This window comes from Ictalurus furcatus, chromosome 1 (assembly GCF_023375685.1).
Source record: "Ictalurus furcatus strain D&B chromosome 1, Billie_1.0, whole genome shotgun sequence".
NCBI lineage: Eukaryota > Metazoa > Chordata > Actinopteri > Siluriformes > Ictaluridae > Ictalurus > Ictalurus furcatus.
Window position 1 is genome coordinate 27,862,715 of NC_071255.1, and position 14,728 is coordinate 27,877,442.

General features: G+C 37.8%; 1 protein-coding gene across 1 annotated transcript in view; it reads right to left on the bottom strand.

Annotated features, from left to right (window-relative positions):
* scn5lab (sodium channel, voltage gated, type V-like, alpha b) overlaps positions 1-14,392 on the bottom strand; it is a 127,346-nt gene extending 112,954 nt beyond the window's left edge. Inside the window, exon 1 of the mRNA XM_053635277.1 lies at positions 13,687-14,392. The gene's annotated coding sequence lies outside the window, so the exon portion shown is untranslated. The remainder of the gene's footprint in view (positions 1-13,686) is intronic.
* Positions 14,393-14,728: the final 336 nt, after the last annotated feature.

A 14,728-nucleotide genomic window follows, 5' to 3' on the forward strand; every position in this document is an offset into this window, starting at 1 on the left:
ATTTAGGTTTAGAGCTTATTTCTGTAGTCAACCATGCTAGAAAAAATCAACCTGCATAAGCAGAGATTCAGGTATAATTACGTCAGATTTGCAGACAGCTTTGCAACACATTTGCTATGATAAAAAATGTTTTAAATACTCATAACCTCCAATTTTGGTTATATGTTTGTTAGTCTATCATTAAATGACAGTCATTTCCTGATAGAATCTCAACATAAAACTCACTGAGCATGAGTATGCTGGTTGTGCAGTTTTTTGTTCCCCCACTGTTCTACTTTTTTTTTTTTTTTTAAATGTCAATGAAGCCTACGCAGAACATCTTCGGAAACTTTTTTTCCCTTCCTGACCTTCATTCTTTCTGTTCTCATCTCTTTTTAAGTATACTCACCAGAAGAATTTCAGGGTCAGCAAAGCAATTTTCCTGCGTGAAGTACAGAAACGTGTCTGCGACTGGAGCCTAAGCAGGTTAACCTTGATTACGTCCAAAATAGGCTTATGCAGTGCAATCTGAGCTTAATTGAAACCTTGTCTGAATTCCAGCCGTCATGATGTGTGTATCCAATACGACGTGACTTTGGAACAGAGTGAGGTACAATCTGATTGGTTGCCGTGACCTCTAATGCCGGAAAGACATTTTAAGTGACAGTCCGACACTGTAATATTCATGCATCAGATTTTAAACACACCTGTGTAGTTATGTGACCTGCCAGAATGAAATCTCCTCTTAGACTAAACTCGAGCTGACTGAGGGCACCTGGACTGTGCTCTGGGCAGGTGATACGAGCACATGGAAATAGAGACTAAGTGAAATACGGCCGCTGTGAAGATGAGATGGCAAACAAGTACAGCGCTTTCCCTTAAGATGTCACTTGTAAGGTGATTGTGTGCCCTTCATTAAATCCGTTAAATGCATGCAACAGGATACTCTTTTATTTATTTATTTATTTATTTATTTATATTTTGTTTCATAAAATGTACAATCCCTCTTCTTTTGTGTCTCAGATGATCTGAGAGGATTTCATTTTTGTTATCTCAGCTCTCATTGTCAGATTATCTTAGTCATCGAGTGAAACACATCCCACTTGTATTAAACACATCAGTTATCATTATGACTGAAATGATATGTGTCAGTTTGCAAATCCTCAGGATAAATCTGTTGACAGAATGTCAAGGCAATAAAGATTTAGACACTACTTATTTCCTCTAACCAACTTGGTTCAGAATTCTGTGTGGCCTACATAGATATAGCTCCCTGAAGTTCTGTATAGCTAATATAATTCTAGTAACTGATATCTGTTTTGAGGAAATTAAAACTAACCAAGGCTTTGAGCAAGCTCCGATAAGCATCAGTTTGGGATTTCCTCTAAATATCAACTCCCTGTTGAGCTATTATTTATTTTGTTTTGTTTTTTAGCAGGGCAAAACAATATTCTGAAATAAGTTGTTAAAGAAAATTAGTATTGACTAAATCGTCATTTTTGGGCAGTTTTATACTGAGTAGATGCAAACTGTTTAAACTACAATGATCACTGATGAGTTTAATAAAAGTGAAGTATTATCCTCTGGATGACTAAAAAAAAACCTGTTACAATGGGAGAAATGATGCGACCAAATACCCAGGATCATCTGAGACATGCCAAATGTATGCCTGGAGAGGAATCTTACCTTTCATTTGAAAGTGACTAATCAAAACAATAGCCCTTCAGTTTTCACTCTCCTGCTTCAGAACTTTAGAGCTGTGACTTGTGTTGAAGAAGGTGGCTGTTGGAGCTAAGGAGTCACTTAAGCTTGATTTCAGTGGGTGTACTGATTTTAGATGCTGCCGAAAGAACGGTACTGCATTCTTCGTCATTAGTGCGTCACCAGAATGCCAACCTAGAGAATATTCAGAGTCAGCCTGCACTGTGATTAAAACAGCCCACTGAACTCTCTGTCAATCAGGAGCTCCATGCTCACTCACCTTCCAGGGGAACGACAGGCCGCGTGTGAGGGGAAGCAATTAGTGATTAATATGCTGATTAGGATTTAAATGCTAGCTGCTGCAGAATGGCAGCGCGGTTGCCATGGAAAAGAAGGTGGGCGGACCATGTCATCAGCTCCCTGATAGCTTTGACATCTGTGTTTCAGCAGCCACTTCAGGTGGGCCTTACAGTGAGGCGCTGTGCTTGAAATCTTCAAGGTGGTGTTCAGTGTCCCTTTAGCAGCGATTATCTTGATTGCAGAGATTTACAGTGGCACTCAGTGGGTTTCACGAAGCCTGAGACACAAAGCCCATTCCCACCACTATGGTCTTACTGACCATACATTTAACTTGCAGCAACACTGACATGAACAGTATATCTTAATTTTTGCTACATTATGTTATATGACCCTTTCACATGATATCAACACTCTATTACACTCACATTCTAATAATAATAATAATAATAATAATAATGTTGTTGTTATCATCATTTATGTAGTACAGAGCTACTGAGGTGACATGATGTATCACCACATTTATACTGAGTCCAGTAATTGTGTAACTTCAGCCACGACTAAATATGCCGTGGAATGTCGTACTTAATATGTTGTCTGTAGTTCAGTATTTGGCAGAAATAGGTGAAAAAAGTCTATTCATTTTGAGAATTCGCTTTGAGAATATATATGTGTTTAAAGGGTTCATTTCGGGGTACAGTATACATTTAACTATCCTTGAAAGACAATTAGTCACCAAGCATCGATTACTAGCCTTATCTAGCACTAGGGTAAATGCATTTAATCAGCCAGTATCAAAGTTAAAGTTGATCCTGTACTCAAAGTTTTTTGTCTGCTGGAAGTCTGGGTGAAAATGATTTAAGAACAAAGACTGTCTTTCTTTTGAAATAACTCTATGCCTTTAAAAGGTCAAGCCTAGCATTATTTATGATAAAATAACCCAGATATGACCAAGCCTTTAGAAAGTCAAGTCCAGTATTTTCACCGGGTCTAAAGTAGAGTGTGGGTTAGCCCTGCTCACCTCTGCTGCATGATTCAGGTTCCTCCTACGCTCAAGTGTCTGCATGCTATTGCTCAGATATCGCTTTAAAAGTAGGATAATGTCATCTGAAGAGCCAGACATTAAGATTTTGTGTAGGTGACTGGAGAAAATGTTTTAATAAGCTGTCTCGAGCATCCTAAGCCTCACCCCCAAACGAGCCACATTGTGCTCAAGAGCGATGAGCAATGCAAACTCCTGACATTATTAGTGGCCTGGAGCCACTTAGAAGAATGTTTCTGTTTAAGCGACCCTGGTTTCTGACCAAATCACACTGACATATTTAATTTATTTTTATTTTAATATTATTAATTAAAATTATTAATTATTATTAATTTACAATTAATTTTCATTCCTTGTCATGCTTTTGTAAATCATTCTGCATTGCCTGGTGTATCAAGCTGCTCTTCATAAATTCCCATTCCTTATCCACAGTGCTTTACTCTCGTACTTCATACATGCAGGCTTTGGAATAAAATCCAATATGTAGTGTGCAGTAAATATTAAATTACAGCATGCACAGTAAAATCCCAAGTGTTGAATTAACACCCAGAGTGTTTATATGAGTCCAATGGACTTATATAAACACTGAAGGGTGTGAATTCAACACTGTGGGTGTTAAATCAACACTGGTGATTTTGCTGTGTGTACATAAACCCCAAATCATATAATGTAAACATGTAAACATACACAGTAATCATGTCCAATTTAAACATCTACAGTCTAGAAATAAATCATATAAATAAAGCCGATGTTAGTAGTAGAGTTAGTACGCTGTATAACCCACTTGTGTACTAGAGCACAGTGTATGGCGTTTCAAATAGCAGTTCCAACATGCGTCTAACTTTGAATCCCACCCAAGGTTTGTGTAGGAGGGCGAGCAGCACATTTGGTATTATCCTGTAGATTGTCTTTGGAGTGTGCAGTTGAATAAAAAATCCAGAAAATGATGTAGGATATGGTCATGACTACCCGTGATGGCTTTATTGAACTGTACAACCATGGGCAGTTTTTCAATTTCAGGGAGAAGTAAAAGCGTTTTGCACAGAAAGTCGGTGTGCTCTCTGTGATCATTATGATATCCATATAATTTGGTAAATATGGTGAGCTTCTTAATGAATTAATAACGGACCGCTGTGTTACTGGTTTATCTGGGGTGTTCATTTGTGGAATTTGTGGAAATCACTTAGCACTTTATCACCTGATATACTGTAGTGTTTTACTGGCGAGACAGTATCATGTGAATGCCAGTAAATTCACAAGTGAAGACTGGGGAACAAATAGCATCAGTCATGTCAATTAGTCAATAAAATTTGATCTTATCTGTATAGTGCTTTTAACAATAGGAACTGTTACAAAACAGCTTTACAGACATGAGAATGTCAATTTAGATCTGTGCTAGAGGCAACAGTGTCAATTATCCATGTAAGACAGTCTGTACAGGATTTCGTACATTTTCTTTGAGTTTTTTTGTGATTGTTGCACCCAAGAATTATTGATTTTGCTGTGGGTTTTTTTTTAAACATTTGCGATGCAACTTGCAGAGTTTTTCTGCTGTTTTTTTTTTTTGCAGAAACCTACCGCAAAATTACAGTTGCACAAAATTGTTTTCGCAGTGATGTTCGTTGGTAAATGAGACCTTTTAGCTGTACTCGTGTTTGACACACGTGAATCGAACATGGCTTTGGCTGAATGTGGGTTGTGATGATGTCACATGATGGGTCTTGGCCCAAATCTGTGGAAAATCTGCTGTAATTTTTTTTAAAAATTGCAAGCTCCTCTGAATATTGCAGTGTGTGCTACATTTTGCGTTCATTTCTGCGATCGCAAAATTGCAAAATCCTGGAGGGACTGGTAAGATTATCCGCTGATGTTAGGGTGAGTCTTGGTCATAAAGTTTGAAAATGTTATGTATTAAAAGCACTGGATAAATCTGGATATGAATGTACATGCAAAATACTAACAGCTGTTAGCAGTTATCACGGCTATTATGCCATTATTAAGCTGTATCCACTGATATTAGGAACACCCAAATAAAAAGGGGTGCACACTTTGTGAGTGCCTGAGATGGGAGGAGGACAGCGGAAACAGTCCCATTTTCACTCCATTTCCACCTCTTTATAAAGACCTGGGGTTCAGTAATTTATGAGAGTGCTCTCCTTTAAGCTCGGCTTGTGCGTTCTCTCTCTCATTAAGCCTTCCCACTGCTCTGACACACATTTTAATTTCACTTCAAAGAGGTCAAATTAGTTTGGGCTGCTCTGTTCTCTGTTTGTCTCTAACAGTTTTGTTGGGTCAGTTTTCACTCTGGTCCATTTTTCACTGACAAGGCTACAGCAGGCGGCACACATGAGGAGTTTCCTCTTGACATTTACTACCCTAAACGTCAATACGGCAGAAAATAACAGCAAAGTAGCCGCTGCAGTTGGTAAGTTTTGGATCAATCACTAGCATGGCGCTGGCTACAGAGGAACATTTGTACATTGCTGATCCGATATAACAAAGTCCAAACAAACAAACAAACAATTAGAGTAGGGGGCAATTATGCAGCAATGCTGATAATGAACAGTAATGTTGTTGAAACTAATTACACCAAAAGATCCTTCTTTTCCTGAAATACTAAAAATCCTTTGACCGAACTGCTTTACTAGGCTTGAAAACCATTTACGGCACAACTATAATTATTTATCTAATTTTTGTCAACAGTCACCCTCATCTCCACACACACACACACACACACACACACACACACACGCACGGACACATGAAGGAATATTTGAGTCATTACATTAAAATGCCACTCATGTAAAAAAATATTATAATAATAAGTGAGTGAGCGGTTGAGTCACACATACCAAATATTACAGAGAGAACACACCGCCTTATTTAACACAGTGGTCACTGCTTTTAACAATAAGCCTATTTCTAATAAATCTAAATGTTACACTATATCTTTACATTCAAAGCAGACATGCTATCGATTGAAAAAAGATGCCACTAAGTACACAGATGAGTGAAAACGCTTGCATAATCTTTGAAGACAAAATGAAAAAGACACACAGATGTTCCTTAATTATGACATGTTTTAACAAATGGTCAAATTGTGGACATAAAGTAAGGTATAAAATATGACGGGAACTGTTGTTATAGGAAAATATGCAATGGCAGTTTGGTGTGATGTCAAGTGGAGGGCTGTTACTGCACTTTATTTTACAATAACATCATACCCTGAAGTGGTTTATTCCTCAACCATAGCAATTTGTTAACACTGACATTTTTTATATTTATATTTATGTTTATAAGTCATACATTTTATCCAATTAGAGTGGGGGGGGGGGATTTTGAAATTATTTGTGTCACACTCCACATTAGTTCTTAGACTAGTAGAAAGGGTTTTAAGAATTTGCAGTTTTTCATAATTATTATCATTATTATTATTATTATTATTTTTGCCTAGCCTGCATGGTGTAAATGTTATAATTATATTGTTGTAGTTGTATACGGAATTTTACTATCAAAAAAGCTTTAGTCGTGCTGTCCGTTTTATCTCTGTACCAAAGTTATTGTGGGGAGATGTGCCCACTATTTGCCCAGCAAGGGGCTCACACCCCTCCCCTTTCCCATCCCCCTGCTCACTAGCAGCTAAACACAGAGTCACGATACTCTATGCACAGAAACCCAACGGTGTCCTGAAAAATCTTATAACAGACTTAATAAATAAATTAAGAAATAAATTCATTCAGTTGTGTACACGGATTGAAAATGTCTGATAATTCAATTTCCATTCTGCCGGCAGCACCTCAGTTTAACGTCTCGTCTGAAAGACGGTGATGTTGTGGAACATCTGTGAAACCACTTAGTTCTTGTTATCACTTATGTTGTAATAACTATAAACAGTCTTTCCCTCACCAACCTCCGTTTTTCTTACTTTTGAAGACAACAAAATGCAGCTTTTTGTTTGTTATGAAAAAAGCACAAAATCCTCCTCAGTGAAGAGTTTTCCATATCAGAAAACTTTTAGGAACAGCTTTACCTCTCACTGTTACAAAGCACTGACACTGGAGACTCATTCCAAAATGAATAACAAAATATCTCCTCACAGAAAACGTCACCGTTCATTTCACCCGAACTTCATCAAAGGTTTTTAATTATTTTTAATCCATTTATACAGTGTGTCCACCATACAAGTCCCAGTGTACAGTATGTTGTTACTATACTGTAGAAACATTAATATATAAAAATGTATGAGTATTAATATAAACCTGTTATTTTCCTTGTAGCCATCATTCCTCTCAGAGCTACTCTTATAGAAAATTCCAACTAATTCTGGAAATTCTGACCAATCAGAATCGAGAACAGTGCTGACGTTTTATATTCCCACTGTTTGTCTCACCTTTTTAACTGCCTTCATACTATGGCAAAATATTTTATCTTTTTATCTATATTTCTGTTGATGTTGCCTTATAATTTAGAATTCGCCTTGCTGCAAGACATCCTGACGTTTCATTGATAACTTCTTGGAATGTTAATCATTTTTAAAAATATATTTTGAAACACAGAGGTAGATTTTTCTTGCTCTCCTAGAGAGACCTTGGGATATGAATGGCCATGTTGAGAGCAGTAAAATGAGAAGCTGTCATTTGTTAGGCAACAGAGACGTGTGGTGCTAGCATATCCGACAGACATTATCAGACATGAGAGTATTTGATGTGCTCCTCTTTAAATGATATCACTGTAATGTCCTGTACAGTAACCTTAGACTTTAGTTTATATATTAAAAAAACAGCATTATACAGTGTTTTGTTATTCAATCAGAGCTCTTAGCATCAAATGGAAGATTACTATTACTTTGTTCAAATTTATATAAAAGCAGTAGCATCCAAACTGCCATGTCACATTCTTATTAATCACTTTAGGATTGAGGAGAGTTCAGAGGTTGGACGTGCAGACACACGACAGAAACACATAATGCTACCCGAGCTAATATTGCTTCTCTTTTTTTTCTTTTTCAAGACTTTGGTCCGAGACAGCATGATCTTGATTACTCTAATAATGCTTACATCGATTTGCTCCACTGTTGGCCGTGCTATAGCAGGAAGAATGCACTGTGCTTCTGCGACCCACTTAGATTCATCTTGTTTGAGCTCTGCCCTCGACACAGTGTCGCTGGGGCTGCACGCCTCTTTAATTACACTCATTGCTTTTGTAAAACCTTGTTTCTCACAATCACACAGCACCCTCTGTGCACTTTAGCTCATCTCTCTGCCTGCCTCTGCTGTTGTTTGCATTTTGTATGGAAACATGCAAAACATCATTACCTACTAATTACGCCATATAATAAATCGAATTAAATAAAGAAATAGAAACGCAGAAACATGTTACTGTAGAAGAGAAACTTATCATAAAATACTGTTTATTCCTTCCTCTCTTGCACTGACTCTCTGATAAACAAACACATATATACTGTACACTTAAGAACATCAATATTTTGCTATATTTATCTCAGACATGATGCTAGCAATGTCTGCCAAGCTCAACCACTAATTTTCAAACTTGAAAAGGAGCATAAAACAGTGTAGCATTGCAACTATGCTACAAGTGTAATGGCTGTGTTTCCCTTTGAGTGTTTGCCAGCACAAAGTGTAATAGAAGCCAAAATCAATCAGTGCGTGCGTGCGTGCGTGCGTGCGTGTGTGTGTGTGTGTAATTCATAACGTGTCTGAACATCTCTCTAATAATAACACAGGATCCAATACAGTTTAAATGGTGATCCAATCGATGGGGTTCTACTGTATATATGGTGCGGCCTGTTTCCAGGAAATACTGATAATGCGTCACTTGTTTCCCGCTCACTCTTGCTTCTCTAATGTTAGCTCTTCTATAGGTAAAGAGAACAAAAAACCCTGAAGGAAAAGTTTCTATCCATGCTGTATACTAGTCTGGCATGAGTGTGGTGAGGATCAGTTTTGGAGACCAAAGAATGTTTGTTTTCAAGCTGATGAACTAACTTTGCCTATCATCAGTGAAAACATATTTGGTGTTTATTTCTCAGGAGACTGTCAGTGCATGAGCAGAAAGGAGTTGTGTAACAGCATGCCTCGCTGAAAGCAATTCTCTTCTAACCTTACACAAGTGTCTGACAAGCTCAGAGTTGATCTTTTCTATTTCGTGCTGGACCTTTTCTTTATCAGAGAGCACTGTGCACTCGTCTGTATGCCAGGCACTGAAGAATAACCACGCATTTAAAGGTTCAAGGACAGTTTATGAGCACCACTGTAAATACCTCCGGCAGAGATAAATATCCCCAGCATGCTGGTGTCACCTGAAGCTATCCACTTTTCCTCTCCAAGCTGATGATTCTGCTGGCCTAGTTAGATAACAATCAACTCAAGTCTTCTTAGGAAAGACTGTAAATTCAAAGCATGTTAGGCACATGCTTCATAGGAATAATCAAAGTGCATCCATATGATTAGAATGATTGCAGACCTCAAGATCACTTTTAAAGCTTCAATCAGGAGCCACTGCAACAGGCAGGATAGTTGGTTACGACCAGACAGTAGAAAATGTTACAGTACAGCTTTGTAATGCTTTATGATTTATTTAACATCTTAAACTTGTGGTTTATCATTCAGTTGTTTATCTTAAAGCATATCCAGCAAGTATTACAATTGATTCAATAACTACAATAAAACTAATAAGAAAAGTATGTATTTACAAGAGAGAAGAATGTATGTCTAGAACCAGTGTGACACCAGCAACAGAAAGCATTAAGTACTGTAAAATTTAACCACTTCCCATAAGGAGGTGATTCGTCCATTCTGTGCATCACTGACATTAAAAACAAGCCTTCATCGGATCAATAAAACAAGATAAAGGAGGACCTGACACAAGTATCCACATTCCCCAGGGGCTTCCTTCAAAGTCCAGATTAGTAGATGGCTATTCGCTCATGTTAACTCATCGTTTCTTTGTGCACTCATCAAAACAGTACAAAATAACCAAATTTAAAGTGGGATCTAAATCCCCAAACGCTGAAGGTCATCTAGGTTAAGGCGTGAGGCATGGAGGTCACTTATCATTTGTCATTTTGAGTAGATGCACAGCCAAATGTCATGCACGTTTTGCTCAGGCAGGGACAAATCTCTCCCTGAAGGACTAAACAAGAGCCTTTTCAAGAGATCATTTCTGACTGCCCTTTTGGGGCCTGTGGTCAATACAACAGCGGCCGAAGGACAGCGAGCATTTGTACAATGATATACGATGGTTAGTACCCAACGAAACCACAAAGAGATCAAAAGAAGTAAAATCTTAACTATGGAGAATATGTAATTAACATAATATAATATTATACAGCACTCTTCTGAAGTCTAAGCCACTCTACATTTGTATATAAATTATCTATTACATGCTATTTTATGCACACTGCATGAAATATTTTTTTAACCCACAAAAAAAGTCAACGTTACAGAGGAAATGTTATATTTTTCTAAATAATGGACAATATTAAATAATAGACCATGTTTCTGATTTAAAAAAGAAAAAAAAAACATGATCAAGGCTGTGTGATTTTACCTCTAATAACAGAAGTTTTCCAAGAAGCTTAGCCAATTTCCTTATAAAACTGCTCAATGGTGTAAGAGAATGAATGTTTTTTAAATACAAAGGGTCCGTATACGTCCACACAATTGTTGAATAGCCTCCCCATAATCTCTATTTTATCATCTATCCACACCATTCTCTAGAAGCCTCCATGTATTTTATGTATATCTATCTTATCCCTAAAACAACAAAATTGCATTTCTATGCAACCTGATCTAACGTTTTGTTTAGATGTCAGTACAAAAGGTATAAGCAAAAATCCAGTGACACTTGCTATCTGATCATTTACTCTCAGCACCTCATATCTGTTTATTGCGTAGTCAACTCTAAGCTCCATATGTATGGGAACATATAGTTACCCATACACATCCTGGCCGTATATACCTGAATCATGGCACAGTGAGAGCCAGATCTTGGCTATTTCTCCTGTGCAATACTCATAAGATTTGTACAATATTAACTCAGAGGCAAATTTTACATTTAGAAATACCAGACCCGTTGTTAGGAAGTATATGTGAATTTAAAATATTTTACTATTAGAACTTAAGAGACTTAACTATAAAATTACTATAATGAAGCATTCCCACAGGGACATAGTTTCAAATTGCCCTACGAGACAATCATTGGATCAGTGACATAAGGGCAGTTGTCACAAATAAATTACGAGTGACAAAACAAATAATGGCTCCAAGGTCATCTGGCGTTGTCACAACCACACAGCGTGAGTGAGACCAGCGGCTCTGCTCCACATCAGTGGAATTGTATAGCGATCATAAGCAAAACACACAGAAAGAGCTTGCCTATGAGCAGTTTAGTATTTTGAAGTACTGAGCATTTTGAAATTAAGAATTGTTAACGGGAAGGGTTGCTGGGGATCCCATGTGTGTTAGCCCACAGTGACAGCATTATGCCAGAGTGAGCTAACAGTTAAGCATATTAAAACAAAACAAGCTCCATGGATAGTTTTGCCTTGATCTATCAAAAGCTTATAATACATTGGAATTGAAGTGTGTGTACGTGTGTGTGTGTGTGTATATATGTATATATATATATATATATATATATATATATATATATATATTAGATTTTGAATATTAGACAATTAATAATTAAGAATATTGTCAATAACAATCTGTGTGCACAACTTTTGAAATAATAGTAAAGAATATCTTAAATCCTACAATATTAATAAATATTATTTCATTATTGCTCATTCTCTCTCTCCCTCTATCTCTCTCTCGCTCTCTCTCTCTTTTACACAGGATAGGCTGAACTTTATGGATTGAATACAGAACTCAATAAATTGTACACTATATGTGTTGTATTGCTTATCTATAGGCTTCTGGTTTGAAGTTAAAAAATCAGCATGTATCGGACACACGGTCAGATGGCCTTGTTGGAATAAAGCCACTTTCAACGTGTTAGTGAATTATTATTATTATTATTATTGTTGTTGTTGTTGTTGTTGTTCTGTTAATGAGCATATTTATTACATTGGTGTTGTTTGGCTGCACAATGGCCAAATTACAGCAGGCTATATTACTTAATTATGTAATTTTTAACTCACTTTCCTAACAGCCTCGCTTTTATAATCCCAAAACGCTATTATTATTCTTACTTGCAAGGTATTTACCTAAAATCGTGCATTTTTTTGCCATGGCACTTTGAGAACTGAACTTTCAGGACCTTGGACAAGAGCGCGAGGCTTCCTGAAGCTTTTTCTTTTCCGTGTTTAAAGGTCACTCGCTGAGAGGGCGGGGCTTGTTTCCAAAGCCGCATATTTGTCTACTAAATACTATGTCTAAATAACACTCCACCTATTCTGACATACTGCTCAAAACGAACGCTGAAAGCTCGTGTATAAGTGTGAATTAAGCGCGCCAAGCCTAATAAGTATGTAACTAGCACCTTGTGCGACAGGTTATAGAGGTAGTGTATTATTTTGTCGTTGTATTTAGTAGTAATGTGGGGTTTGAGACCGAACCAGTGGTTTGTTTTGGCGCACCAGGTCAATACCAAACACACACCTGCTCACTCAGTGTCAAAACGCAATTCTCAATCAGGAAAAAAATACCAGAAAGCTAAACCTATTTAAATTCCCAATGTGTACACATCTGTACATTGCCTTGTCACTGAAATGGTCCAATTTTTTATGCCTTTAATTTCTCACTTTTACATGTGGAATGTGGATGAAGTGTACCTTGAAATTAGATCTTAAAGACCACTCTTGTACCTTTAATTAGCTTTTAGTATAATAATTTAAAGGTGCACTAAAGGTGCAACCTTTCAGGTAAAGATAATCAGTAAAGGTACAAGCCATGTACCCTTGAAGATCACATTAGTCATAAGGAAAGGCAGTGTATAGTACCGTTTTTCTGAGAGTGCACAACCAGCAGGAATAAATAAATAAATGAATAAATAAATGAATAAATAAATAAAGTCTGGCTTTTGCTACATAAGTGCGTGAGAATTAAAATAGAGGGGAAAGTTAGACTATATGAAAGATAAATGCGATTTAGTCCATGGAGCAGTAAATGTTGTGTGTCATCAATTCCCCCTCCATGGATACTTCAACACACAATGCAATCAGCTGTAGAGGGGTACTAAACGTGATTAAGGCTTTCTGCACGAGCTATAGCAGTGATTTTAATTCAGACATACAACATATGCTGAGCTCCTCATTAGCCCTCACTTCACCTGAGGTTAATTTACACTATGCTATATAACCTACCTGGACTATACAGGACTATTATTCTCTTTTGCTAATTCACCCAACATGTACAAACCTGCTCAGTGAACACTGTTTACTGAAATCTATTTTTTTTTAAGTTGTGACAAAGGGATGAATTGTACACATTTTACTTTCACTTAATTGATGGACTACAATGTCAACTTTTGTGATGATTAATTGACAAAACAGATGTGTAATAAAGGCGCAACAGAAAGTTCCAGATTGTTTTATAAAGCAGTGAGAGAGAGAGAGAGAGACACGAGAGAGGTAGACTGAGAGTGAGAGAGAGCAGACTGATACAGGCACGGGTACTGTACTGATCGTGCTGCTTGCTACTTACGTGTGAAACTTTATTTTCTTGACAGTTTTGCGTCCAAAAGAAGCGGCCCTTATAGTTCAGCGACTTCCGACATTCCCAGTGAGCGCTAGCAAAACCCAGAGTAGCCTGAGGGCATGTGAAGCCCTCTCTGGAAACTCATCCCGTCCAGCTAAACGGCGTCTGATGAGTTTTTCACTCGCGCTAAAAACGCGCGTCCACTCGGGGATCAGGCGCAAACCGACGCGATCCGAAATTCCGCTCCATATGACATGGCGCACACCTCTGAAGAGGCTAACACCTTCACCAGAAATTCTTTTCCCACACGGTCCTCTTGGTAAATCATCCAAATCAGAAAGACTCCAACATATTAAAGTTGAGATCGTTGTCTAAAAAAAATATATATGATTAAAAATACAGGTCAGTGACGCTGAACCCGACTCTTCCCGGCTTCTAATGTTGTCCAAAAGGCGACTCAGTAATAAGACGCTGTGTATATGGCAGGTACTTGAGTGAGCGACGCTCTCCTGTAAATCTTCAAGCGCAAACGCATACGGAACCTGTGTGATCGCCGTCGAGCCGCCGACTGAGGAAGTGAGCTGGTCGGTGCGTGGGAAACGCCTACTCCCGCCTGCTTTTGCGCTCTCTTTACGCACCGCTCCGACTCACATCTGTTTGGCCCTTTAAAACTTTCTTTGTGCAAAACTGGTGAGGGTGGGGGGTGGGGGGATCACGGCTGCAAATTTTGATAGCCCAGTGAATGATTAGCGCGCAGTTGGAAATGAACTGTAGGATACTGAGATCTAGGACAAGTCTTTGGGGACTGGAGTGTTTAATATCATGCGAACAACTGTTGTTTATCAACTCACTGGAGCAATTAAGCCTGGTGTGTTGTTTTCACCCTTTAAAATGGGATTTAAGTGTTTACGAGGACATTTCAAGCAAGGACACCGATTTGATTTTTGTTTATGGATGAGTCGAATGATGGAAGCAAAGATTATTACCTTAATATGTACATTATAATAACTTTTACATTCATTTTTATTCAGGGACATTAAAATGAAAT